Source organism: Pongo abelii, chromosome 2 (genome assembly GCF_028885655.2).
Source record: "Pongo abelii isolate AG06213 chromosome 2, NHGRI_mPonAbe1-v2.0_pri, whole genome shotgun sequence".
In the NCBI taxonomy this organism is placed as follows: domain Eukaryota; kingdom Metazoa; phylum Chordata; class Mammalia; order Primates; family Hominidae; genus Pongo; species Pongo abelii.
In genome coordinates, this window is record NC_085928.1 from 191,093,928 (window position 1) to 191,120,213 (window position 26,286).

A 26,286-nucleotide genomic window follows, 5' to 3' on the forward strand; every position below is an offset into this window, starting at 1 on the left:
CTTCAGTTCTGTTTATGTGATGAATTTGCATTATTTTGAACCAGCCTTGCATCCCAGGGATGAAGCTGACTTGATCGTGGTGGATAAGTTTTTTGATGTGCTGCTGGATTCAATTTGCCAGTATTTTATTGAGGATTTCACATTGATATTCATCAATGATATTGGTCTGAAGTTTTCTTTCTTTGTTGTGTCTCTTCCTGGTTTTGGGTATCAGGATGATACTGGCTTCATAAAATGAGTTAGGGAGGAGTCCCTCCTTTTAAATTGTTTGGAATAGTTTCAGAAGGAGTGGTACCAGCTCCTCTTCATACCTCTGCTGGAATTTAGCTGTGAATCCATCTGGTCCTGGGCTTTTTTTGGTTCGTAGGCTATTAGTTACTGCCTCAATTTCAGAACTTGTTATCGGTCTATTAAGGGATGGGACTTCTTGCTGGTTCAGTCATGGGAGGGTGTATGTGTACAGGAATTTATCCTTTTCTTCTACATTTTCTAGTTTATTTGCATAGAGAAGTTTATAGTATTCTCTGATGGTAGTTTGTATTTCTGTGGGGTCATTGGTGATATCCCGTTCATCGTTTTGTATTGTGTCTATTTGATTCTTCTCTCTTTTCTTTTTTATTAGTCTAGCTAGCTGTCTATCTATTTTGTTAATTTTTTTCAAAAAATCGGCTCCTGGATTCATTGATTTTTTTGGAGGGTTTTTTGTGTCTCTATCTCCTTCAATTCTGCTCTGATTTTAGTTATTTCTTGTCTTCTGCTGGCTTTTGGATTAGCTTGCTCTTGCTTCTCTGGCTCTTTTACTTATGATATTAAGGTGTCAATTTGAGATCTTTCTAGCTTTTTGATGTGGGCATTTAGTGCTATAAATTTCCCTCTTAACACTGCTTTAGCTGTGTCCCAGAGATTCTGGTACATTGTCTCTTTGTTCTCATTGGTTTCAAAGAACTTCTTGATCTCTGCCTTAATTTCATTATTTACCTGGGAGTCATTCAGGAGCAGGTTGTTCAATTTCCATGTAATCGTGTGGTTTTGAGTGAGTTTCTTAATCCTGAGTTCTAATTTGATTGCACTGTGGTCTGAGAGACTGTTTGTTATGATTTCACTTCTTTTGGATTTGCTGAGGAGTGTTTTACTTCCAATTATGTGGTTGATTTTAGAATAAGTGCCATGTGACACTGAGAAGAATGTATATTCTGTTGATTTGGGGTGGAGCGTTCTGTAGATGCCTATTAGGTCCACTTGATCCAGAGCTGAATTCAAGACCTGAATATCCTTGTTAATTTTCTGTCTCATTGATCTGCCTAGTATTGACAGAGGGGTGTTAAATTCTCCCACTATTATTGTGTGTGAGTCTAAGTCTCTTTGTAGATCTCTAAGAACTTGTTTTATGAATCGGGGTCCTCCTATATTGGGTGCATATATATTTAGAATAGTTAGCTCTTCTTGTTGAATTGTTTCCTTTACCATTATGTAATGCCTTTCTTTGTCTTTTTTAATCTTTGTTGGTTTAAAGTCTGCTTTGTCAGAGACTAGGATTGCAACCCTGCTTTTTTTGCTTTTCATTTGCTTAGTAAATTTTCCTCCATCTCTTTATTCTGAGCCTATGTATGTCTATGCACATGAGATGGGTCTCCTGAATACAGCACATCGATGGGTCTTGACTCTTTATCCAACTTGCCAGTCTGTGTCTTTTAATTGGGGAATTTAGCTCCTTTACATTTAAGGTTAGTATTGTTATGTGTGAATTTGATCCTGTCATCATGATGCTATCTGGTTATTTTGCACATTAGCTGATGCAGTTTCTTCATAGTGTCATTGGTCTTTATATTTTGGTGTATGTTTGCAGTGGCTGGTACTGGTTTTTCCCTTCCATACTTAGTGCATCTTTCAGGAACTCCTCCAAGGCAGGCCTGGTGGTAAAAATCCCTCAGCATTTGCTTGCCTGGAAAGGATTTTATTTCTCCTTCACTTGTGAAGCTTAGTTTGGCTGGATATGAAATTCTGGGTTGAAAATTCTTTTCTTTAAGAATGTTGAATATTGGTCCCCAGTCTCTTCTGGCTTATAGAGTTTCTGCTTGAGAGATCTGCTGTTAGCCTGATGGGCTTCCCTTTGTAGGTTGCCTGGCCTTTCTCTCTGGCTGCCCTTAACATTTTTTCCTTCATTTTGATCTTGGAGAATCTGATGATTATGTGTTTTGGGGTTGATATTCTCATGCAGTACCTTAGTGGTGTGCTCTGTATTTCCTGAATTTTCATGTTGGCCTGTCTTGCTAGGTTGGAGACATTCTCCTGGGTAATATCTCGAAGTGTGTTTCCCATCTTATTTCCATTCTCCCCATCTCACTCAGGTACTCCAATCAATTGCAGGTTCAATCTTTTTATGAAGTCCCATATTTCTTGGAGACTTTTTTCATTCCTTTTCATTCTTTTTTCTCTAGTCTTGCCTGCATGCCTTATTTCAGCAAGGTGGTCTTCAAACTCTGTTATCCTTTTTTCTATTTGATTGATTCAGCTACTGATACTTGTGTATGCTTCACAAAGTTCTTATACTGTCTTTTTCAGCTGCATCAGGTCATTTATGATCCTCTCTAAACTGGTTATTCTAGTTAGCAGCTCCTCTAACCTTTTATCCAGAATCTTAGCTTCTTTGCATTGGGTTAGAACATGTTCCTTTAGCTCAGTGTAGTTTTTTATTACCCATCTTCTGAAGTCTACTTCTGTCAATTTGTCCATCTCATCCTCCATCCAGTTCTGTGCCCATGCTGAGAGATGTTGTGATCATTTGGAGGAGAAGAGGTACTCTGGCTTTTTGGGTTTTCAGCGTTTTTACATTGATTCTTTCTCATCTTTGTGAGTTTGTCTAGTTTCGATCTTTAAGGCTGCTGACCTTTGGATGGGGTTTTTTGTGGGGGCTCTTTTGTTATTGATGATGCTGTTGTTGTTGCTTTCTGTTTGTTTTTCTTTCAGTGGTCAGATCCCTCTTCTGTAGGGCTGCTGCAGTTTGCTGGGGGTTCACTTCAGGCTCTATTCATCTGATTCACTCCCATACCTGGAGATGCCACTCAAGGAGGCTGCAGAGCAGCAAAGATGTGTGCCTGCTTCTTCTTCTGGGACTCTGACCTTGAGGGGCACCAACCTGATGTCAGTAGGATCACTCCTGTATTGGGTGTGTGACAACCCCTGTTGAAGGGTCTCACCCAGTTGGGTGGCACAGGGAACAGGACCCATTTAATGAAGCACTTTGACTGCCTCTTGGTGGAGGGGGTGTGCTTCACTGTGGGGAAACACACTTGTCTGGGTTGCCTGGATTCCTCAGAACTACCAGGAGGAAAGGCTAAGTCTGCTGGTCCACAGAGACTCTGACCACTCCTCTCCCTAGGGTCTCAGGCTCTGGGAGACCCTGGTTCTGTCCCTGAGCTCTGGCTGGAGTTATTGAAGTTCCTGCCCAGTGAGGAAGAATGAGTAGAGTCAGGCCTGAAGAGGCAATCTGTCTACAGTCTGCCACAGCCAATGTGTTGGGCTGTGGGGGACACATCATGGGACCAAGCCATCCAGCCTTCCTGGCTCCAGCAGGGGAAAAGCATGGCCTGGAGCTATAGAGATGAATGCTGCCCTCCCCTGACCCGGGGAGCTTAGTGTGTTAGGCAGTTGTGAGTCCCAGTGCTGGCTGCTGCCCCTCCCCCAAGGAGCTCAAGCTGCTTAGACTGCAGGCAGCTACAGCTGTGGTGCTAGTTGCCCCTCTCCCTGGAAGCTCAACAGCTGAGAGGCTGTTGAGAATCTGTGCAGCTTGGGGGTTGGGATGCAAGGCCCCAGCAGCATGGGTTCACAAGTGGGATCTTCTGATCCGGGGTTTGCACAGTTCTGTGGAAAAAGCACGGCTTCTTCGGTTGGGTAGCATGCTCACTCATTGCCTCTCTTGGCTGGGGGTTAGGGGCTCCCCTGGCCCATGTGGCTCTCAGGTGGGCTGCTGCACCACACTGCTCTTCCTTCCTCTCCATGTATCGCACCAGCCTCCTAGTCAGTTTTGATGAGAGAACTTGAATACCTTGGTTGCCGGTGAAGGATTCACACGCTTATTCTGGTTCTTTTCCATGGGAGCCTCTGATTGCTGCCGTTTCTAGTCAGCCATCTTGGCCCTGCCCCCCTTCATAATATTTCCTTTACCCAGACAAATTATACTGTGTATTAACAGCTAAGAACAGTTAGTAAGGAAATTTGACATGTATTCTGATTGTTATTTGAGTAAATATCAATGAGTTGAAAATTCATTCTGATTTGTGGCTAGCCTTTGATGAAGTTTTAAAATCTTTCTGTTCCTCAGTTTCCTCATCTTTAAAGTAGCTGTAATGATCCCATTTATCTCATAAGCATAATCATATACTGGTATAGGACATGGTGAGACTCCTGGAAAAGTGCTCTGAGATATGAGCAGATGGATGTGGTTGTTATTTCCATAGTATGTTAGTGTGACAAACATGTTACAAGAACAGCCTGGGTTGCTTTATGGCATCTTACTGTTTACAAAATTAAAGAGCAGCTGTTATATTATTATTTAGCCCCACAAACTTGTTATTAAGATTAGAATAACTACACAAATTAAGATGATCATATATAAACTATATATTTGCATAAATGATAAAATAATAATGGAAATCTCTTAATGGGAAAGAACCACCCAGAAATCTAAATAACAATAAACTGTCATTTTCTATATTCCCTTCCAGTTCTAGTCCAATACTTTTGACCTTTTTACATTAGAATGGTAGAGGAGGAAAAGTAACTTTTTCCTCAACCCTCATGGGTTCTTAGTTGGAATGAATCCCCATAACAAAAGACAGATTAACTAGAGAAAAACAAATAGAAGTTTACTAATATATTTCATATATATATGTGGGAGATACCTAGGGGCTGAGTAGTTCTCAAAGAGGTAGTTTTGAATTCTAGCTTATATAGCATCTTCAGCAAAGAGTAGTAAATTTTTAGAGTAGTGACAGAACAAAGGAAGAGAACTGTGTCTGTAGGAACAGGAAATTGTGAGAAGGCAAATAAATGGCAGATAAGGGCTAGTTAGTAAAGCTTGTTCATGCAGAGTCATCTGATGCCATCTCCAGGCCAATAAGAGTCTAAAATTGTCTTCAGTGCTTAACCTTTGTCCTCCCTGCTAGAGAAGGGGGGAGGGATACTCTTGTCTTTCTACATTTATAACCTGCTTTTAGGCAATTAGAAGCAGAGAGCTTTCCTGCCCTCTCAATTGCCTTGGGTTCAAAACAGTCCTTAAGCCAAAGGAGCATATTTTGGGGTGGCATGTTCTTGTCTCCCACATAATCATAATAGAGATAAAATTTACTACTCTCTTTTGTAACAATATACTCTATTTACCCATATTTTGCATAGTTTTTCAAACTACCATTTTATATGACTGTGTAATGTTCCATTGGATACAAGTATTATAGTGTACTTGACTATATTCCTATTGCTGGTAATCTGTCTTTATCTAAAAAGGAGTAATGAAAAGTTAAAAGTGTTCCACCTTAGCTGGTAGAAATTGGTCAATGATGAGGAAAGGCTGTAAAGTGTCACTTTAAGTCTGGGGTCTTGTACATAGGAGTGCAGCTGAGGACAGTAAGTGAAGATACAGATTTGGGAAATATCAGCACGTAGTTAAGTCATTCAAGACATGGGGACTTGAAATGAGGCAGGATTAGTGTAGATAGTTCAAAGAGTAACTGAGGACAGGAATCTAAAGGACAGCCACATTTAAGGACAAGCAGAGGGAACAAAGTTCAAAGGAGACAAAGAAGGAGTAGTCAGAAAGAAACAGTAATGTCACAGAAGCCTGCTGAGGCCTGTGTTAGTCTATGACTTACACAGGGGCAGAGCTGACTCTGGAATCTAGGGCTATTGATTTCAACTCCAGGTAGAGTTCTCCCACCTTGTAGGCAGGCACAATTCTCTCCTTTAACACTGTTTTCTACCTGGTTCCCATCAAGGACAGGATGCCTTCAGCTACAGATCTGTTTTGATTCCTTTAAATTGTGTTAGTCTCTCAATTTAAACACACAAAACAAAGTCTAAGAAGGGACAGCTTGGTATAAAAGTTGTTTTGTGTATTTCTACTGGTATCTTACAGCAGCGATTGGCAAAAACTGGTTCAAAGACATTGGAAGTTCAGTTTCAGTAGCCCTGAATTGGGGTCCAGGCTTTTATTTTTTAATGAGTTTCCCACGTACTTCTGATGAACATTCAGGTTTGGGAAACTTTGGCTTATTTATCCGAAGAACATAAAATCTTCACAGAAGATTTTAGAATGGGACATCTAGAGGTTTGCTATACCAGGAGTAAAGAGATGAAGCATAGTCCAATTTTCATGACAACTTATTCTCATAAAGAAGTGATCCAGAGCACTTGTATTTGCATATTTTTTTTCTTTGTTCAGAATATTAGGCAGGGTTCTGAGGAAATTGAAAAGAAGATAGCATGAATGAATGACTGAATGCACTCAATCTATAGAGGGAATGAGATCTCCAGATAGATATTAACAGTAAGAACATGTTTAAAGATAATCACAGCCAGTGGGAAAGGCAGAGTGGTATCAGAGGAGCTTCCTTGCAGGCTCCCTCACTTGCATCCTGTTTTCATTTCTTGGACTGCTTCATGGAAACTGTGTGTTGCTGTGGAACATGCCTTGGCCTTGGCATGAGATGACTTGGTTTGAATGTCCACGGATATTGTTTGGCTCTGTGTCCCCACCCAAATCTTTTGTTGGATTGTAATCCCCAGTGTTGGCAGAGGGACTTGGTGGGAGATGATTGGATTATGGGTGCAGATTTCCCCCTTGCTGTTCTGGTGGTGACAGTGAATTCTCATGAGATCTGGTTGTTTAAAAGTATGTAGCGGCTGGGCACAGTGGCTCATGCCTGTAGTCCCAGCACTTTGGGAGGCCAAGAGGGGCAGATCACCTGAAGTCAGGAGTTCGAGACCAGCCTGGCCAACACGGTGAAACCCTGTCTCTAACTAAAAATACAAAATTAGGTGGGCATGTTAGTGTGCACCTGTAATCCCAGCTACTCAGGAGACTGAGGCATGAGAATCGCTTGCACCCAGGAGGCGGAGGTTGCAGTGAGCCAAGATGGTGCCAATGTACTGTGGCCCGGGCAACAAGAGCGAAATTCCATCTCCAAAAAAAAGAAAAGAATGTGCGTAACACTTCCCCCTTTGCTGTCTCTCCTGCTGGCCATGTGAAGATGTGCCTTGTTTCCTCCTTCATCTTCTGCCATGATTCTAAGTGTCCTGAGGGCCCCCTAGTCATGCTTTCTGTACAGCCTATGGAACTGTGAGCCAATTAAGCTTTTTTTCTTTATAAATTACCCAGTCTCAGGTAGTTCTTTATAGCAATGTGAGAACAGACTAAGAGATTCGCTATGCTCTTTTCTAGTTGAGTGATCCTCAGAAAATTTCTTAACCTTTCTGAGCCTGGGATTTGTATCTGTTAAACAGTAATACCAGCATAATAAATGTTTTGGCAGTGTAAATGTGAAATAATATTATTCATTTTATGAAATAATGAAAGGAACAATTTCTAGCATGTTGGCTTTTTAATGAACGTTTATGACACATCAATGTTTAATATGTATTAAAATGATTTCTTGTAAATATTCATATATAGTATTGGTGTGATGTGTATTTAACTTGGTGTTTTCTAGTAGTGGTTCTCAAAACTTTGTTCAAAGACATCAGAGGTTCTAGTTCAGTAGATCTGAAATGGGACATTTAACCTATGCTTCTTCTTAAAGAATACAAAAATGTCAGACTCTTCTTTAATGTTATATAAAGTTTACAGAAAAATTTGAATTCATGACTAAATATTAATAATTATTTTTGGAATATGTATTAAAAAGCATACCTCTGGCCAGGTACAGTGGCTCATGCCTATAATCCCAGCACTTTGGGAGGCTGAGGCGGGTGGATTACCTGAGGTCAGTAGTTCAAGACCAGCCTGGCCAACATGGTGAAACACTGTCTCTACTGAAAATACAAAAATTAGCCAGGTGTGGTGGCAGGTGCCTGTAATTCCAGCTACTCGGGAGGCTGAGGCAGGAGAATCACTTGAACCTGGGAGGCGGAGGTTGTGGTGAGCCAAAATCACGCCATTGCACTCCAGCCTGGGCGACTAGGGCAAGACTCCATCTCAAAAAACAAAAAACAAAAACAAACAAACAAAAAAAAGGAAGCATACCTCCTATCCTTTGCCCATACTGAAAATTCCTGGGCTTTATATTTGACATTTTTTGTGCAAGAATATTTGCCTTTTAAAGTCTTTAATAAATTATTTTTCTTTATTTATACTTATTTATTCCATATTTTAGCTAAGCTAGAAATATGACCTTTTAACTTAAATACTTATCTTTACTCCTTTTGTTCTAAGGGGGATCCTTTTGATTTTGTTATAAAAGCTTAGGTATTTTAAAAATCTTTCCTTTAGTCTTATTTTTTCCTTTATTTTATGTGGCCTTTTAGAAACAACAGGTGTTTCTTTGTGGTGAAGTTTGCCTTAATTAATTGAGTGAAAGGAGAGGAAGGTGACTTGTTCTGGTAGATTGGACAGACTCAGGAGGCTTTTTAGCTAGCATTGTAACAAACCGTGTTCTATTTGATGAATGAATGGATCTTATCTTTATTTAGAGTCTTAGCTAGATAGAAAGAGTAATGTTGAAAGACTATGCCTTAAATAATATCCTGGAGCTAAAAATATGAATTTGAGTGTCTGATCTTTTTCCATTGGCTGAGAGTTTAAATTCATAAGTACTCTATCACCATTTTTCATTGTCAGTGATTTCCTGGAGACTTTAGATTTAAGGCTTAGTTTTGCCATTTATTTTTAGGTCTCTGCCAATTTGTCCATTAAATAATTAATAACATCAATTTTAAGCTTAAGTTCAAATGCGTCTCTTAAAATATGAATACTATTCTAATTTTCTTTGGTCAGCTCAATTTCAAAGCCTTTAGTGGCCCTCACTGAAGGAGTTAAGGGATTAGAAATGGAACTGGGACCAAGACAAGGCAGATGTTCCCCTGTTATCAATATTGAATGTTGTGTGTGCCATGCTGTCTTAAGAGAATAAATTATATATATTTTCCCTTACACGCACATATATGTTTGTGTATGTCTCTCATACATACACATACATATATGTGCGTGTATATGTACATATACATATGTGTGTGAGTGTGTATACAAAAAAACTGTCATAAAACTTCCTTACTTTCATTTTCATATTAGAGTCATTTTTTCACATTGGAACATACAAATTTATCTTATTCTTTTAAGTAGCTGCAAGGTGTTTCTTTGGATGAACATGACATTCATTTAGTAAGAAATATTTATTGAGCTTATTGGGAAGCTGAGGCAGGAGAATTGCTTGAGCCCAGGAGGTGGAGGTTGCAGTGCGCCCGCCGAGATTGCACCACTGCATGCCAGCCTGGGTGACAGAGTGAGACTCTGTCTCAAAACAAACAAACAAACAAAAAAAACTACTATATGATCCAATCTCACTTCTGGGAATGTATTCACATAATTGAAAAAAGGATAGCATCCCTATATTCATTGCAGCATTATTCACAATAGCGAAGATGTGGAAAACATCTAAATTTCCATGGACAGATGAGTAGATAAAGAAAATGTGGAATATATTTACAATAGAATACTATTCAGCTTTAAGAAAAAGAGGGAAGTTCGGCCGGGCGTGTTGGCTCACGCCTGTAATCCCAGCACTTTGGGAAGCCGAGGTGGGTGGATCATGAGGTCAAGAGATCGAGACTATCCTGGCCAACATGGTGAAACCCTGTCTCTACTGAAAATACAAAAATTAGCCAGATGTGGTAGCAGGCGCCTGTAATCCCAGCTACTTGGGAGGCTGAGGCAGGAGAATCGCTTGAACCCGGGAGGTGGAGGTTGCAGTGAGCTGAGATCATGCCACTGCACTCCAGCCTGAGTGAAAGAGTGAGACTCTGTCTCAAAAGAAAAAAAAAAAAAAGGGATTACAGGCTAACTGTAACAAACAGAACAATCAGATCAGATTAATGTCTAGATTCTTAGGTCTTATGTCCTAATAAACAAAAGGTTAGTACTGACAATATGATACGTAAAAGATTTGTCTATGACAGACAGCTAAGGTGAAACAGAAGCCAAATAGATTTATTGTAGAAAGAAATGGCACAAGAAAACATTGGCATCCAAGTGCTTTTGATAACCATCTCTTATGAGACATAATAAATAGCATCTTTGGATTTATTTTGAATATGAAAAAAAAAGAAGGTACTTTGTAATATTCTTCCCCGCCCTTAAGAAGGTACTTTGTAATGTTCTCCCTGCCCTTGAGAATGTACTTTGTACGCCTATCCCAAACCTGTAGGTGATTAAAAAGCTTTATTGCTCAAAACAAAACAAAACAAAACAAAACAAAACAAACAAAACAAAACAAAACAAAACAAAAACCAATAGCCTCTTCTATTGCCTCTTTATAGGCAATACTATCACTTTAAACTTTTAGAAGTGTTTTTTTTCTGGTATTTGGTAAACATGTGCTTATGTTGCAATCTCTTGTTTTTTCAGTTAGGCAGTCTGTTTCCTGTTTGATAGTTGTAGGTTTGCTCTTTTTCCTTCTCCACTCGTCCTATTATAATTATATTTATTGCTGAAGTCAATAATCAGTTTATCATATTAATATTATCTAAATATTGTTCACCACTGAGCTAAAAGTTATGCTCTGATTATATTTCTTCTTTTATTCAAATCTTAGTTTTTCTTCAAGTCAACAAAGTAGGCCAAAGCCGGCCTGTCACTTTTCTTTGCAAATAAAGTTTTATTGGAACACAGGCTCATTCACTTACTTATTGTCTATGGCAGCTTTTGTGATACAACAGTAGAACTCAATAGTTGTGATAGAAATTATATGGTCTGCAAAACTTAAAATATTACTCTCTAACCCTTTATGGAAAAAGTTTGCTGACACCTATGCTAGTTAGTGATTGCACTTTTTCATTTTCTTTGTTTATGTAATTTATTAAAATTTCAGTTCAAAATATTTTAAAATTTCTTTTGAAATTTACTTGACCCATTAATTATTTATCTAAGTGTGGTGCTTAACTTTGCAGCATTTGGAGATTTTCTGTTAATTTTTTTGGTAATTGATTTTTATCTTAATTCTGGTATGGCCAAGAGAACATAAGTAAATAAATTCTAATCTTTAAAATGTATTGAAATGTGTTTTATGGAATGATATGTGGTTAATTACGGTAAATTCCCCACATACTCTTTAAAAGAATGCATATTCTGCAGTTTTTAGGATCAATGTTCTATATATGCTTGAGGGTCGATTTCTTAATTGCACTATTAACATTTTCTGTATTCTTACTGATTTTTGCTTATCAGTTTTTGAAAAAGGTGTGTTAAGCTCTCACACTATGATTGTGGATTTGTCTATTTTTCCTTAAAATTGTTGTATTTTAAAAATATACTTTGAGGTTATGATTTTAGGTGAGTACAAATTTAAAATTGTTATATTTTCCGGTGAAGTGACTTTTTTCATTATAAAATCTCCCTCTTTACCTCAAGTAATTTCAATTATTCAAAAACATTAGTATAATTTTTGCTTGTGTTTAAATTGTATTATATTTTTTCCATTCTTTCATTTTCAACTATTCTACATGTTTATTTTTAAAGCATATCTCTTGTAAGCAGCTTATAATTGTATCTTTAAAATAAAAATTCAGTTGATAATCCAGTTTAATTACAAAATATTAATTTAATTTACAGTTGAAGTAATTGCTGGTATATTTATTTAAAACATACCATTAATTTTTTCCCCTTTACTCACTTATTCTATGTGCTTGAATTAGTCATCATTGCTGCATAACAAATTAATAACTTACAGTCTTAAAAACAACACACATTTATCATTTCACAGTTTTTGTGAGTTATGATTCTGGGAACAGTGTAGCTGGGTCCTTTGCTCCAGGGTCTCTCACAAAGCTGCAATTTAGGTGTTGGCTGGGGCTGCAGCTATCTTTTTTTTTTTTTTTGAGATGGAGTCTCGCTCTGTTGCCTAGGCTGGAGTGCAATGGCATGATCTCAGCTCACTGCAACCTCTGCCTCCTCGTTTCAAGTGATTTTCCTGCCACCGCCTCCTGAGTAGCTGAGACTATAGGCGCCCGCCACCACAGCTGGCTGATTTTTGTATTTTTAGTAGAGATGGGGTTTCACCATATTGGCCAGGCTGGTCTTGAACTTCTGACCTTGTGATCTGCCTGTCTGGGCCTCCGAAAGTGCTAGGATTACAGGCATGAGCCACCGCGCCTGGCTGGGGCTGCAGCTATCTTAAGATTCATTATCAAGCTTGTGTAGTTGTTAGAAAAGATTTTAATATTCTTTTGTAGTTCTGTAAGTTGCATTTGATTCTTTGTCATAGATATCAGTTCTCTGGCAAACTTTTACACCTTGACTCTTATTTTCCTATATATATTAATCATAGTTACTTTAAAGTTTGCGTCTGATAAATCTAATAATTGATCACCTGCTGGTCTGTTTCTGTTGTCTAGTTTTTTTGGTTTGATCCTTACTCTTGGTATTATAAATTATAGTTTCTGGATGATTTTCAAAGATGATTTTCTTTAGTTTCCAGCATGCACTTATAGTAGAAGCAGATCACTTTAACCATACTAATATCAATGTTATTGGGAGAATTAGAATCTGGACTGTAGCTTTTGTGAGATCTGGTTACCACTTCACCCTTACTACTAGAGTGTAATTCTACAGGAGTGTTTTCTGCACAGGAAACTCAGAAACTAAATTATAAATGGAGGGTTTCATGGAAATATTAAGGATTTCTAGGCTATGTGTTTTTAAGTATGCACTTATTTACCTAAGGATTATCCAAGGCCAATATTGAATTTGAAGTTGGACTCTCCCAGCCTCTGAAAGGCTTCTGAGAATTTCTCCCCTCCTACCAAGTTGCTTACATTTTCTGAATAGATATTAAATCTAATATTAGACTCCAGAAACAAAATTGAGAAGGTAAAACTACAACCAAGGATGCTAAATAATAATGTAAATTTCTGGCATTAAATATGAATGACATATATATTATATGTGACAGTACAACTGTGGACATAATTAAGAATATTCAAATTTTTACCATGTCAGGATGAATTTTACAGAACTGCCATAATCATCGCCTCTCCTTTTTCACACACACTTGTGCTGCTGTTGAGGGATGGAGGGGCCTTATTCACCCAGAAATGCCCTAGGTGCCCTCCCAGTCATATGCCCCGCAGCAAGGTTCTTGGGAATCAATAGGAAGTAAGTCATAGGAATCAATACAGGAGTCTGGATTGAAGTCTGAAACCTGGGTTCTAATCCTGGCTCTGCTTCTAATTATTTGGGTAGTCTTGTTAATTAATTTAGCTTTTAAAAAAAATACACTTTTAAAAATAGCAGCTTTAGTTCCACAGCAAAATTGAGATGAAGATACAGAGATTTTCCATATGTTCCCTGGCCCCACATATGCACAGCCTCTCCTACTATCAACATCCCCACTGGAGTAGTACATTTGTCACAGTTAACCAACCTACATTGACACATCATAATCACCTAAAGTCTATAATTGACATTTGGGTTCACTATAGGTGTACATTCTGTGTGTTTGGTTAAATGTATACTGCCGTGTATCCAGCATTACAGTATACAGTGCAGTTTCCCTGCCCTAAAAATCCTCTGTGTTCTGCCTCTTCATCCCTCTCTCCCCTTCCCAAACTCTGGCAACCACTGGTCTTTTTTACTGTCTCCATAGTTTTGCCTATTTCAGAATGTCAAATCATTTAGCTTTTACAAAGTTTTGTAGGACTCAATATTTTCATCTATAAGTGAGGCCAGTGATTTCCATCCTACCTTCCCCGGCTGGTAGTTGGTAGTACCAAGCATGAAATGTGAAAATGCTTCACAGTCAGTACAATGCTGTGTAAATATTGTTGCCACCATGATGCCATGATATCGCTAGTATTTCAGAGGAGGAGCCATTTTTTTGTCTAGTAGCTCTTTAAATGCTCGTACTCAGTTGTGGGAGAATAGGAAATTTTCAGAAAAATTAGCCTGGTGGTTTGCCATTGGTTTGTTTCAAAGTTAGTAGTATTTGTTCTGTTGTTATCCTTTAGTTTTTCTTTGAAACAAGTCCTGATCACTCGTTAATGATCTCTTGGTAGTATTTTGGTGGCAAATTTACCTAGTTTTGTGGGGTTTGACTTAGAATAGCCTTTTGGCAGGCTCTCAAAACTGTTATGATTTCTTCCAAAGGCTACTCTCCCTGCAGGACCTGATTCAAAACTCCCTGTGTGCTAATGGGACCTGACATCCACGTCACAGGAAGTCTCTCCTCCCTACTAGACAAACTCAATCATGTAGGTCAGAACTTCCTAATTTGAGTGGGCATCGGCATCACTTGGAGGGCCTGTTGAAACACTGATTGCTGGGCACCACCTAACTATTCCCATTTCAGTATGTCTGGGGTGCAGGTCCAAGAATTTGTGTTTCTAATGGGTTCCCTACTGGTATTGATGCTGATGGCTCACAGACCACACTTTGAGAATCACTGATCTAAAACCTGGTGCAGGGTTTCTTAAAGTGTGTTTCAAAGGACTGCCTTGTTCAGAAACTCCTGGAGCCAATGTGAAGCCTGGATTTCACTAGGGTTATAAATTTGGAGCTTGGAAGAAGATATTGTAGACATATGACATTAATGAAGTTCTCTGACCTATTTGAGTGGACAGTTTGACAGTTTCACATTGTGTGATCCAGGGAAGTCACACTGTGAGCTTAGTGACCTTGCCTCGTCACCACACCCCTAAGGTGGTGACACAGGACTGTTTGAGGCTGGATGAGATCATGGACATGAGAGGCCCATGTAAACATGAGGGTGCTCCTCCAGGACTGGGTGTTCCTGTTTCTAACAAATGTTATTATGGGACTGCAGGGGAGAGCCGAGTTCAGGGCCATCCACAGGGAACGCAGAGCTGTCAGTCACTTCCTTACAGAAACAGAACAATACACACTGTGTATTTCTCTTCAGTCTGTGGGATTTTTTTCAACATCAATTTTACACATCTGGTTCTGAGAAGAATCCATACTGTTAGCATTCACCTGGCCACCCTAACTGTAACATTTCAGTGTTTGGGGAATTCTAACAACTGAAATCAATGGCTTTTTTGATCTGGCAGATTCTTCAATCTTCTCAATCTTGCTGCATCCCCCTCTCACTTGACAGACTCTGCCTGAGCCCTCATGCTGCTGCTTCCTTCACATCAGTGGACTTTCCAGCCTCTTCTCTTCACACTGGCCCTTTAAGAAGACATTTAAAGCAATTATTCAGTTCAGTTTCATTATATTCTGCTCTCAGAGCTACCGTAATAGCGTACTTGAAAGAGGCTGGTTGTGTTGAATTTTGTGTTTGCTTTCCAGTTACCAGAATGGAGCCTTCACCCCTTCTCATCTCTGCTCATTTTATTATTTACCTGAGTGATTTTTCTGTTTGAAGAAAGCAAATGGAACATGAAAGACCAAATATTTCTGTCTGTTCAGTTCAAGAATTTTTCAGTCAATGGTCTACTATTTTAAAGTATCATTGCAAAGAAAATTGAGACCATTAATCTTCTCTAAAACATCTTTTGTGTTCTAATAAACATATTTTTCCATTTCTTAGTACTTTACAATTGTGATTGATTTTGATTATATATTTGTAGAGGTATTTTTTCTGAAGAGTAAAAAGCCCTTAAATATATTTATTTTCCTCTTTCTTAAGGAAGTCTCTGATGTAGTCACACCCACACACGAATGAATGAACAATTGGGAATGACTATCCCAGCTGGGAAGCCACTGGAATTTTCTTACCTTTCCAATTTCCTCTCCTTGATAGTGCCCTTCCCACTCACCACTGTAGACCTGAAAGCTATTTGTGGAGCTTTCCCAACCAAGGGGAGACCAGCTCCTGCTTCCTGATCTAACCTTAATGCAGTCCAGGGCAAGATTTGGTAAAGGGATGGAGGGGTAGTCAGCCTGACAGTAGCAAAGAAGAAGGAAAGAGGAGGTGGTCTGAAAGACCACCGAATGGTCTTTCCACTTACCTCCTGCTTTGGTTCCAGCATCATCTTATTCTGAGCCTCTCCTATGTCTACTAAGTCCTCATTCTGGAAGCTCCTGCTCCAGCACTTACCATAATACAGGACACCTGGTGCTTTGTGTACTCACTGCAAAGAAACTGTTACTCCATTCATGGCCTATCAATGGTACCTAAGTAGTCTATATCTTTATGGCTTTAGATCACTTTGGTGGTCTTCAGAAAGTTCATGGACCTACTGAAACAAACAAGGACTTGTTTGAATATGCATTTGTGTTTTCCTGGGAAGAGAGTCCATAGCTTTCATCAGATTCTCATAGAGCCATATGACCCAAAGATATTTCAAAAGATGAAGAAGTAACTACTGATGTGGTAGTAGAAGGCCTGGAGACAGTGTGCAACAATAAATATTTATTGAGCACCTGCAATGTGCCAGGTACTCTTCTAGACTCTTGATATATCTGTGAACAACAACAAAAACCCCCTCCCAAATCCTTACTTCACGAAGTTTACATTGCAGTGGGTAGAGAAAGACAACAAACCATATACACGATACTTTACACAGAATATCGGAGAGTATAAGTGCCATAGGAAAATAAAGCAGAGTGAGGGGGATCAGGGATGAGGTGGGGGAGAACTGTGATTTCAGGGTAGACCTCATTGAGAAAGTGACATTTTAGTAAAATCCCGAAGAAGGAAGGAATCAGGTGGCCATATGAGGGAAGAATGTACCAGGCAGAGGGAACAGCTAGTACAGTAACTTTAGGGTGGGAGCAAGCCTGGTGTGTTCAGAGTGGTGGGGTGGAGTGAGTGAGACAGAGGGGCAGGCAGAGGGTATGTGGAGTGGGCGCGTGGATGAACCCGGGTCTCATATGCCTCTGTGCATGACTCTGGGAAGCCCTTGAAGGACTTTAAGCAGAGGAGAGATATGACCTGACTTAGGGTAGATTCAGATCACTCTGATGTGTTAAAAACAGACTAGGGGTTAAGGGTAGGAGCAGGGAGACTAGGCTGCCTTGCAGTCATCCCGGGAAGAGAGGATGATACAGCATGGACAGAATGGTAACAGAGGAGTCTTGGGGGCTGGGTAGATTTTGAATATATTTGGAGGTAGAGCCAACAAGTTTACTGAGAGGTCAGATGTGAATTGTCAGAGAAAGAGAGAGCCAAGGATGACTCCAAGACTTTTGGCCTGAACAACTAAAAGGGTACAATTAATGGGAAAAACTAGGGATTTTAGGTCAGACAGGACATGGATCTCAGTTCTGCCATTTACTGGCTACATTGTGACCTGACTTATGGGCAAGTAACTTAACCTTTCTGAGTCTCAATGTTTTATTTGCAAACTAGGGACAATCATTCCTATCTTGTAACAATGCTATGAGGAGTTAATGTGCTTGGGGTATGGTCCATTGAACAGATGCTAATTTCTTTCCACAATTTTCTTTTAGTGAATGAAGGAGGGAAGAAAGGAGAGGCAGAGAGAATATGGGTGAGTGGTGTCTTCATCTTAGATTTTTTTCTCAGTGAGATCATGTCTTTTTGGCTCCATTGTCTAATATGTTTTATGGTATCTGAGGATTTATCTTTCCATCAGCCCCATGTTTTCTCCTGCCAGGTTCCTGGGGATACTAACTTAGGGTTCAATTTATTATCTTCGACACGTTATTTTATTATTTATCTTAAAATATGTTTTTATAGTGAAAAAGAAATTCTCACCTGATACTATCCATTATCCATGCATACTGTTCACAAACAGGCTTAGCCAATAAGTTTATTGGGCTTCATTGATGAGGCTGTTGGTGTATTAAACATTTTATGTTAGGTAGAAATTCCTGTTGAGTTATTACATAGCCATTTAAGAATGTTTTACTGATATTTGGTATGATTAGTGAGGATTTTTTATGGGTTGGCATGATTATTATTTTTCTTGTTTAAGACACTGAAATATGGTCTATCACTATCTGATTACTAGTTACCAAACATGCTTTCAGGAGTAGCTAGATTTGGGATAACAAAGTATGCCAAGATTGGGAATTCAACAATTGAAGGAGGAGTGAGTATGAACTGATTGGGTTATAAGAATACATGCTTCTTCTTTGATTCAAAATCCCTCAATCCAAGGCATTTCAATGTTTCTGAAATTAGAGTATGTTTTATCACCTATATATACATATTTAACATGATAACATTTCTGTTAGGGTTTTTGGTAGATTTCAGATTCCTTCTCTACCCCAATTCAAAACCAACTGAAAAATAAAACAAAAAATATTGCAGATAGAGAATAAATCTGCCAGTGTTATCAGCAATAGATTGGCTTAGTTTGAGTATTCTAAGCAGTAACAATTTCCTAGGTTCTTAGGTTGATGCCTCCTACTGATCTGGATGGAGAAAAAAGGAGAATGAAATTTAATCTTCCCTGCTTGGGACTTGGCTTAATTTGCTTTACTAAATTGAAATTTGTTGTCCACTGGCTCCAGTCTTCCAACTGGCTAGCTAACTCCACCTCCAGGGTGTGAAAGGAGAGGCTGGTCCCAATCCAGGAGTATTGAATTTTTCCTCACTAGTGTTATAGGTGCCACAGAGTCACTCTCAGTCCTTAAGAGAATGTGATGGCACCTCCCCTTTGATAGGGATGTGGCTTAGTGTCTCCCGGAGGCCCCGAGGTTAGCCAATTTTTTTTTATGGTGGGGGGATGGTTAGGTAGGGGCTTTGTTTTCTAGGAAAGGGAATGTGATTCCTAATATTTTATGTTTTGAGTATCTGAAAAGAGATATTGTCTGTAAGGAGGCTCTGGAAGAGAAGATGGGAATGGATGAGTACTAGATTTTTCCTTTCTGCTTTTGGAAATCTAGGCTCAGTGCCAAGATATACTTACTAGGAGATGAAACATATCTCCAGTGGTATAATTGTTTAGCACATGACACAAGGAGATCATAGGAACCTGTACGCATATAGTTTGGGGGAGGGATCTGTGGTTAAAAGGGTAGGTAGGGGAAAATGTAAAGATATATGCATAATTTAGCATTTACTTATTTATTTATTAATTTTTACTTTAGTTTCAGGGGTACATGTGTAGGTTTGTTATACAGGTAAATTGTGTGTCATGGGAATTTGGCGTACAGAATATTTTATCACCAGGGTAATAAACATAATACCTGGTAAGTAGTTTTTCAATCCTCACCCCACTCTCACCCTTTACCATTAAGTAGGCCCTGGTGTCTGTGTACTCAATGTTTAGATCCCACTTATAAGGAACAATATGAGGTGTTTAGTTTTCTGTTCCTGCGTTAGTTCGCTTAGAAAAATGGCCTCCAGCTCCATCCATGTTGCTGCAAAGGACATGATCTCATTCTTTTTCATGGCTGTGTAGTATTCCATGGCATATATGTACCACATTTTCTTTACCCAGTCTACCATTGATGGGTATCTATGTCGATTTTATGTCTTTGCTATTGTGAATAGTGTGGTGATGAACATATGGGTGTATGTGTCTTTATGGTAAAATGATCTATATTTCTTTGAGTATATATCCAATAATGGGATTTCTGGATTGAATGGTAATTCTATTTTAAGTTATTTGAGAAATTACCAAACTGCTTTCCACAGTGGCTGAAGTAATTTACATTCCCACCAGCTGTGTATGAGCATACCCTTTTTTCTACAACCTCACCAGCATCTGTTATTTTTTGACTTATTAATAATAGCCATCCTGACTGGTATGAGATGGTATCTCATTGTGGTTTTAATTTGCATTTCTCTGATGGTTAGTGATGTTGAACATTTTTTCATATGCTTGTTGGCTGCATGTGTGTCTTCCTTTGGAAAATGTCTGTTCATGTCCTTTGCCCACTTTTTAATGGTGCTGTTTGTTTTTTGCTTAATTTGTTTACATTCTTTATGGATTCTGGATATTAGACCTTTGTCAGATGCATATATGCAAATACTCCTTCACATTCTGTGAGAGATATTTCTCCCCTCTGAGAGATATTTCTTTCATTCTGTCTGTTTACTCTGTTGATAGTTTCTTTTGCTGTGTGGAAGCTCTTCAGTTTAATTAGGTTTCATTTGTTAGTTTTTGTTGCAATTGCTTTTATTGTCTTCTTCATGAAATCTTTGCCAGCGCCTATGTCCAGGATGGTATTTCCTAGGTTATGTTCCAGGGTTTTTATAGTTTTAGGTTTTACATTCATGTCTTTAACCTATCTTAAGTTGATTTTTATATATGGTGTAATGGAAGAGTCCAGTTTCAATCTTCTGCATGTGGCTAGCCAGTTATCCCAGCACCATTTATTGAATAGGGAATCTTTCCCATTGCTTATTTTTGTTAACATTGTTGAAGATCAGATGGTTGTAGGAGTGCAGCATTGTTTCTGGGCTCTCTTTTCTGTTTCATTGGTCTATGTGTCTATTTTTGTACCAGTACCATGCTGTTTTGGTTATAGTAGTTTTGTAGTATAGTTTGAGGTTGGGTGATGTGATGCCTCCAGCTTTGTTCATTTTCCTTAGGATTGCCTTGAGTATTTAGGCTCTTTTTTGGTTCCATATGAATTTTAAAATAGTATTTTCTAATTCTGTGAAAAATGTCTTTGGTAGTTTGATAGAAATAGCATTGAATCTGTAGATTGCTTTGGGAAATATGGCCATTTTAACAATGTTGATTATTTCTATCCATAAGCATAGAATTTTTTTTTTTTAATTTGTGTCATCTGTGATTTCTTTGAGCAGTGTTTTGTAATTCTCATTGTAGAGCTCTTCACCTCTCTGGTTAGCTGTATTCCTAGGTATTTTGTTCTTTTTGTGGCTATTGTGAATGAGATTGTGTTCTTGATGTGGCTCTCAGCTTGGATGTTGTTGGTGCATAGAAGTGCAACTGATTTTTCTACATTGATTTAATATCCTGAAACCTTGCGTAAGTTGTTTATCAGATCTAGGAGCTTTTGAGCAGAGTCTATTGGGTTTTCTACGTATAATTTTTTTTTTGCATTCAAAATACAGTTGTGAACAGATACGGCTTAATTATTTTTACTCCTTTTTAAAACAGGAAAAAAATTCAAGCAGTACAAAAGAGAATAAAAATATCTGCCTTCAAGCTCTTTCTCTGAAAGTTCCCCTCTCAGGTGGAATCACTATTACCTTTAATCACTGTCAGGTTTTTGTGAATCCTTCCAGAGATATTTGTGCATAACAAATATTTTGTTTGTTTTACACAAAAGGATAAGTGTTAAAGATGCTTCTAGAATAATACATTGGGTGGTCCTTATTAACCTTATAAGCATTTATGATACATGACCTCAATATAAGCTCCGCATGTGGTACTTGATGATAAGAAAAAAACTTTTTATTACAGATATAGTTACAAAACTTAAAATCTGCTAAAGAGAAAATAATCTAAGAATAATGGGTATTGAAAGGGCCATCACTTGTACCATTGTGTTTTGAAGCACATATTTTACATTTGTTTTTCCTACAGTGTATCTGTCATATGCTTCCCCGGTTACCAGGTAATAGACAAAATGAGAATAAAACTCCCTGGAGAACTGAAATGGAATTGTGTGTTATTGCAGATTTTCTCCACAGATGGCATTCATTGTCACCAGTTTCTTTAGGGCAATTTGGAAACTCAGAGGCCCTGAATATAAGAGATAATATATATTTACTGGATAGCTGGTACTTTCCTCTAAGTATGTCTTTATCTACTTATAATTATGGTATACTGTCTTCTAAAAACTGAATTTGGAAGGTAAATAGTAGAGTTAATTTATTAGAAATATGCAACAAATGTATAAATGTATAAATTCTGGCAGGAGTGCTGTGAGAAAGAGGTATAAAGACAGTGATATTTTAAAAAAATGAGACCTTGTTCTTAAGAGCAAGTCGAAACACAAGTCTTACAACTCTACATTCAGTATTTTTTGGTTAAAAAAATTTCCCAACCATAACAACAAAAAGCAGATAGGCACTGGGTGCAGTGGCTCATGCCTGTAATCCTAGCACTTTGGGAGGCTGAGGTGGGGAGATCATGAGATCAGGAGATAGAGACCATCCTGGCTAACACCGTGAAACCCTGTCTCTACTAAAAAATACAAAAAAAATTAGCCGAGCATGGTGGCGGGCACCTGTAGTTCCAGCTACTCAGGAGGCTGAGGCAGGAGAATGGCGTGAACCCGGGAGGCGGAGCTTGCAGTGAGCTGAGATCATGCCACTGCACTCCAGCCTGGGCGACAGAGCGAGACTCCATCTCAACAACAATAAAAAAGCAGGTAGGAGTGGGGAAGTAGCTTGGAGAAATGGAAAATGCTCTGCAGTAGAAATAGACTTGGATTGTTTTCCCAGCTTTCCTTGCACATGTACATCCGTGATCTTGACCAGTTTTTCAGTCTCTTCAGGTGTCAGTTTTTCTTTATTTGTCAGGCTGAGTAGTAATCTCTCATGTTCTTTCAAAATCCAACATTCTATCATCTTAGGAAGGAACTTCAAATAATTCATTCTCTCTTCATCTCAATAAAAACTGCATTTGACATTGAAATTCTTGTTCGATAATCTATTAGGTCAAGATTGTTAATTGTATTATTCAAATCCTTCATATTCCTTATATCCCTTCTAATTTAATGTCTGCTTGTTCTATCAACTATTGATAGAGGTGTGTTAAAATCTCTCACTATGATTGTAGGTTTTTCCACTTCTCTTTTCAGTTCTTTGTACGTATTTAAGCTAGGTTGTTAAGTTTATGCAAATGTTCAATTGTTTAATCTTCTTGATGAATTAAAACTTCATATATGAAATGTGTCTCTTCACCTCCAGTAATGACTTTTGCGTTAAAGTCTACTGAACTGACTGATTTGGGGATATATTAATGTATAAGGTATATCAATTTTGGGGCTCACATTTTTGCATGGCATTTATTTTTTCATACTTGTACTTTCATTGTTTCTATATTCTTATGTATAAGATATGCCTTTGTAAGTAGTTTATGTTTTTGTCCATTTCTGCTTCTATAACAAAATATCTCACACTGGGCAACTTAGAGAGAACAGAAATTTATTTTCTTATGATACTGGAGGCTGGAAAGTCCAAGATCAAGGCACCGGTAGATTTATTATCTGGTTAGGGCTGCTTTCTGCTTCCAAGAAAGCACATAGTGGAATTGGCAAATGGTGTGTCCTCATGTGACAGAATCAAAAAGGCAAAAGGGGCCACTTAGTTTCCTCAAGTCCTTTTATATGGATACTAATCCCATTCATGAGGGGAAAGCCTACATGAGTTAATCACACTCTAAAAGCCTCACCTTCTAATAGTATCACATTGGATCTTACCTTCCAACATGTGAATTTGGAGGGACACGTATATTCAAAACATAACAGCTTATGTTTGTGTGTTTTTGGAAGTCTGCTGTGACGTTTTTTAATTGAATGATTTAGTTCATTTACATTTATTATAATTAGAGGTCTAATTAAGTTTCTATCTTACTATGTGTTTTCTATTTGTATCATGTATACTAAGCTCGTGTTAATTCTTTTTTTGTGCCTCTTTTTTATTGAGTATTTTAAATTATTTTTACCTTTATTATATTAGTAGTTATACATACTTTTACTCCCCTTTAATGTTAAATGTAGCTATTATAACATGCAACTTTGATTTACTAAACTCTAATATAAATTTTGCTTTTACCACTTTCTTGGCAATGCAAGGCTCTTAGTATATTTTAACTCCGTTAACCCTTCTTTCAACTTACCATTTTCATTGTGATGATTTATGTTTTATACCTCTGCACTTCAATCTGGGACCTTTTATTAGCCTAAAGAATACGTTTCAGTATTTCTATTTTTAAAAGTTTGCTGGTGGTGACTCAATTTTGTCTGTCAAAATCTCATTTTTCACTTTAATTCTTAAAGGATAGTTTGCTGACTATAGACCTCTAGATTGGTCGTCAATTTTCTCAATTTCCACAGTTTGAACAAAAAGTTGCTGGTTTAAGTTGTAACAGGAAAGTTAAGGAAAGGTTCTTGTTATAGAAATTATTGACCATGATGCAGAATGTCTTACATCATATTCTACAGACTGCTAGTTCCATGGGCTTCCCTAAGAAAAAAAGGACTCCATAACCTCATAATCTCATGGAAACATGCAACCTCTATCTCACTTGTTGGAATTCACTGTGCATTTTAGACCTTGAAGAGGCTGCTGTTATAAAATCCATTTAACTTTGTTAATTCAGCATTCCACAAAAATATTTGATTAGGAAGCTATTGTTCTGGGTAAACGCTAATAAATATTTCAAGCATCTGGTGATATAAACTGTGCATTTTGGGAATGCTTCTTTAAGGGCTTAAGGACTCTACAGCTCTGGGGTGCAAATAAGAATTCCTTACTGTGTGAGGATTTGTTGTTGTTGTTGTTTGTTTGTTTGTTTTTAAAGTTTAAGCTATTCTTTGTCATCTGAATACTTTAAAATCTATTGTTCCAGTTTCTGGCTATGGATAAAGTCTTCCATGGAATTCAGTTTCATGATTGCTGTCACAAGATAGCATGACTAGTAAATACAACCAGTTCTGATGCAACTAGGTAAAGCCCTTATAAATTCAGATTTGCATTCAGTTAAAGACATTCATAATCTGTGCAGACAGGGCCATCTGGATAACCCTCATGTCACTTTTTTTTGTAAAATAAAGAAACAGGAAATTATATTTACTGTACTGTGAGGACTTCATTCATTCAGGAAGGGCAAGGGGAGACAGTAAATCAACCTTATCTAAAAATCTGGTGGGATTTATTTATAAAACAATATATTGCTTCCTGTTTTTTTTTTTTTTTTTTTTTTTTTTTTGCTCAGGCACCTGTGACCCTTTCATTTAAGTCTTCATGCAAAATGGGACATTTTCCTATCATCTTGCTCTGCTACCCTTTCTGTCTTCAAGCCCAGCTGGCAGTAAGGTCTGATACTAGAAATTACCACTAAAAACACCCCAAACTTGTTGTATCCATCAGATCCCATAGAGAAAGCAGAGAATCTCAGACTAGGTGTACATGGACAGTGTTGCTGGTGACCTTGAGTGATTAGAGGATCTAAGAAATGGCTTTAGGCACCTCAACCAACAAAAGAGCTGCCTCATATGTCAAAATGTGCCAGTGTGGCAGCCACTAGCTTCCAAGCTCTCTTCTTTCCTTGAGAATTTTCAAGGAACTCAGGAAGCAAGCCCTTGTTGCAATCCCCTTCTTATCTTTGATGCTGCACACATACAGCTCTGACACGCATTATATTATTAGTTCCTACTTTCTCAATTTTAATTAAAAACAGAAATGAATTATTTTAATCTACCGTTTTTAAGAGTCAGCATTATTGCATGTGATTATCCACTGAAATGGGGTTGGCACAGAGAAATAATGATATTTAAAATATTATCTCTACTATTTTAGCTTGCTCTCCCAGCAAATCTTAATTTAGTCCAAAAATCTCTTTACATGTGATCCTAAATAAATAGGCATTTATCTAGTAGATCAGGAATCTAGATGTTAACCTTTCAAGTGTTATTTGATCTGTCTTCAGTCATCAAAAACCTTAAAATCTTTTGGCATTTACAACTGTACAGTTTTTTTAAAATCCCACATACAAATAAGATAGTTTATAAGTAGAGTGGTTATCAGGCTCTGTGTTTTGCCCAGGAGAGTCCTAGTTTATCCCTACTGTCCTAGGCCAATCATGAATAGTAACCTCTTTCACTTTCAGAAGTGTCTTGGTATGGAGAATAAGTTATATGGTTACCCTATTTAAAATACGATTTATCCAATTATAGGAATTATTAGGAAACAAATAGTTAGTCATTTTGGTACTTAAAGAAAATGGAAGTTTTTGATTCATCCATAAACACTTTCAACTAAGTCCGTGGTTCTGATTGCACATCAGAATCACATTTATACCACTCGTAGACCAATTGCACACAAATCTCTGGGGGTGGGGAACAGGCATCAGTTTTTTTAAAAGCGTCACAGATAATTCCAATATGCAGTTAAAATTAAGAACCACTGGATTATATAGCTTGTACATTTAAACTGGCTTTTTGGGGGGATTATTCAAAGATGTTTTAAATAATTTTTTTTAGACAGCATGCCTATCTAATTTTCT

General features: G+C 38.0%; 1 long non-coding RNA gene across 4 annotated transcripts in view; it reads left to right on the forward strand.

Moving 5' to 3' along the window:
* The window catches only part of LOC129058743 (uncharacterized), a 686,790-nt gene that overhangs the window by 14,994 nt on the left and 645,510 nt on the right, over window positions 1–26,286 (forward strand). For all 4 annotated transcript variants that reach the window (XR_010139317.1, XR_010139316.1, XR_010139319.1 and 1 more), the window contains exon 2: window positions 17,615–17,655. This is a non-coding gene — a long non-coding RNA (uncharacterized LOC129058743). The remainder of the gene's footprint in view (window positions 1–17,614; window positions 17,656–26,286) is intronic.